The sequence below is a fragment of the Hibiscus syriacus genome, unplaced genomic scaffold (assembly GCF_006381635.1).
Source record: "Hibiscus syriacus cultivar Baekdansim isolate YM2019G1 unplaced genomic scaffold, ASM638163v2 tig00112416_pilon, whole genome shotgun sequence".
Classification (NCBI taxonomy): Eukaryota; Viridiplantae; Streptophyta; class Magnoliopsida; order Malvales; family Malvaceae; genus Hibiscus; species Hibiscus syriacus.
Genome location: NW_024063328.1, coordinates 236,566 through 240,080, shown reverse-complemented (window position 1 = coordinate 240,080; position 3,515 = coordinate 236,566). Strand labels below are relative to the sequence as shown.

Here is a 3,515-nt window from a genome sequence, read left to right as displayed (position 1 = left end):
TTTCTCCAAGGCTTTGTATTTGGTTTTATACTCCGCTAGAATTGCCTGCCTGAAACCCTGAATTTGTTCTCTGAAAAAAAAACTGCTTTTGTTTGTTTTCCCAGACAATGGTGATTCTACCTTATCCACCCCCTGCCAATTTAAAACAGAAGTCAGTGTCTCATCGGGCAGTTGTTGCCCTGTGTTTTTCATTGACCAGTTTGAATGAACTCCTGCCCAGATATTATGACATGAAACGGAATTGAAGGGGCCAACCGACACATGTGGCTTACGTTGTCATTGTTCTAACACAACAATATCAGATTTTGTCATATTCCTTTTCAAATGCATGCATCTATATGGCCTTTGGTTTCATAGGGAAAAAAAAAGCTCTTTTGTACCCAAAGCTTCTATATTTTCTTTTGACAGATATTTGATTCTCTTTGACTGCACTGAAAAAGGGTATCGGTTTATGTTTTTCTTTTCAACCTTTGTTGCATAGGTCATTTGAAGTGGGTGTGTTTATGACAGTTGTCTCTCTCTCTCTTTGTTTTTCCGTTTCAGTAAACGGAACATGAGAGTTCAGTGGGCAGGATTCCTGGCTGGAATTATGAACCAAAGTCCCATGAAATGTGATGATTGTTAAGATTAAACAGCTAAACACAAAAAGAGATAATTTCATGATGATTCCTTGAAACATGAACTGTTTTTGTACAATGGCATGGATAATCAGAACTCCCTATGCATAAACAACGTTTAAAAGAAGAAAAACGGAACATTAAATCATGAGCTTTCTTTACCAAAGATGATCACAAAAACAGTGCTTGTGAACTTCCATGAGAACCTGACAATTATGAGTACTCCCTCTCCATTTCACCTAATTTGTGTTGCTCCATTGCTTGTGACCGGGAAACCATTTGGGGCATTTGGGACTGAAGTAAAAAGATTCGACCCTCGAGTTCAGAAGCTCAACTATGGGAGCGAATTTAACGCATCTCGGCGTTTTGTACTGGTTAATCGATGCACCTAAGCTTATGGCATAATCCATCAGCTTGTCGAATGTCCCTGGTTCAACGATCTTGATCTCCAGTGGTCCAATAGATTTGTCGCATACACGCCCTTGGCGGTATACACTGTTGAGGGACTCTTCAATTGTCAAGCAACAGTCCTCGAAAACCGAAGGTGGAATTGGGTGTTACCATTGAGACTAAGCTCCCAGTAGAGCAAGTAGTGGCCTGGGATTGTAGCGGTGTCTGCAAAACTAGTGTACTCGGCCAATGTTGCATCGAATGGAAGCAGATGGTTCACTGCATTCTTAACGGCATGTTGAAGTTCGACCTCATCGGTCTTATCAGAATCAATGGACAAAACCACATTTTTCCTGCAAATGAAATTGAATTGTGGTGCCTTGTTCTTGAACCCCGCTACCCTCAGCACATCGCCGACTCTATACCTATAGAGTCCTGCGACAAACATTAGTTTTGAAAGTCAGTCAATGGATGCAAGCAAATAAAACTATAGAATAACTCCTAAAAAAAATTTAATTTATGTACCTGAATAAGTGGTGACAACAAGCTCATACTCTTGGCCAAGCTTAACATCAACAAGGTCAACCAATTCTTGTTGTTCTTTGTCATTGTGAGTTTTGGGCACAGAAATGGAATTAGAGACCCCATTGTTCCTTTGAACCGAAAGGAACTCGAAGTAGGCCATCGTGGGAACGAGAGTATAGAAAACCTCACTCGGCTTGCAAAGAGGGTTAAGGTTGACACCAAAGTAGCATTCACTAGATGCATACATGGTGCAGACCAGAGGGAGGCCATTGCTGTAGTAATCAAGAGTGGGAATGTACTGTGACATGGTACCAGTCACAATCACATCCACATACTTTGTGTTAGGCCATAACCTTGCAATGATCCCTTGCCATGACTCTTTACTACACCCGGCCTCGATGAAATCGGCGAGTTTAGGATCAGGTTTCAGAATGTTCATGACAGCCTCCCTGACAGATTGGTCAGTGATTTGGGAATCAATGGTTCCGGTCCTTATATCATTACAAAGGACTCGCCAATGTTTCTCAAGAAACTTGATGGCCCTGATAAAGCCAGAAGCGAAAACAGCACCCACCCTGAGGACTTCCTTGTGTTGGCAAAGTCCACAAAGCATTTGAGAGTACATGCTTTGGTAAGAATCGGGACAAAGAACGGTCTCATTTGGGCTGGTGTAGTTTGTGTAAGGGTCATATGGTCTATCTTTGAAATGGCTGCTTTTGTAGTAGCTAGTGAGTACAGGGCGTGCCACAAGGCCACCAGGTGTCTTGACCTCGGATTTTATAAACAAAAAGTACATCCCTTTGCCCTTGTCTAGACCAGGGACAAATTGGCTCATAACAGGCATCAATAGGCTATAGAGCAGAGACTTCCTCCCTAGCTCCTCCTCGATCGTCGGCATCAGCTTCCTCTCCCCGCCTGAAGTCCCGAGCTGCAAACAATGAACAAAACCAACGCTGCACATTCAGCCAAAAACCAAAACAAAACAGAGGAAGTAAAAGAACAAAAAGGGTTGTTCCATTTTCGATGTCCAAACCTTGTCAAGAACTCAGAAATGGGCTTGGAACAAATGATTGGCGACGTATCGCCATTGGCGATACGTTCAACATAAGGCTGGATATCCTCATAGGTGATTACAGGCATGGTGTTTTTGAAACTCTCCCGATCTGTACGAGCATTAAGGCCATGCGTTTTCAGGTACTCAACATGAGCATTGCGTGAAAGGATCTCTTGCAGGACATTCTTCTGAACATCATCGGCGTTTGAAGTCACGTCCTCGATGAACTGAAGGGTCTTCCTGTTCTTCAGTTCCAGGTTGTAATCTGTAGGTTTCTGTGTGATCTTTGGTGCTTCTGGCATTATTCTGATCTTTGCCTTTTTGCACTTTCAAATATGAAAGTAAAGGGCTTGAAGCCTTGTTCTCTAGGAGTCAAGAAAGGGAAGACAGAAGAGATGGAGTTATGGTTTTGGTTTAGGTGTGAACGAAAGAGAAGCAAGAATTGGGTATAAATAGAGGGAGTTTGCTTGAGCTCTTAACAAATAATACTACGCTTTAAGGGTACATATGTCGATTCATATTTTTCCTATTTATCATCTATTGCATCCCTTGAGATTAGTTTGTAAATGAGACGTGAAAGATTGTGAGATATTTTATATCGACTCGATAAATACTCAGATCGAATGGATTTGACTCGAGTTCAGTAATTCTCGAGCACGACTCAACTCGTTTACACCCCTACTAGAGATACATCAAGTTTTCATTTTTTTCTCCCCTTATAAAAAGCCAAAATTCCACCTACTAGCCATCAAGTTTTATCCCTAACTAGACTTACTCCCTTGACCAATTTCAAATTGTCATTTTTTAATTTAAACTTTTTTTATTCAAAATTACTATTCAAAAATTTATTTGTGTATTTTTCTTGTATGCTTTCTTATTTATTTCTGATAATTTATTTTTTATTAATTTAAGATGATTATAAGTGGTAG

The 3,515-nt window shown here is 40.8% G+C and overlaps 1 pseudogene; it reads right to left on the bottom strand.

Moving 5' to 3' along the window:
* Positions 1-498: 498 nt before the first annotated feature.
* Positions 499-3,004, bottom strand: LOC120179451 (annotated as a pseudogene).
* Between the last annotated feature and the right edge of the window lie 511 nt (positions 3,005-3,515).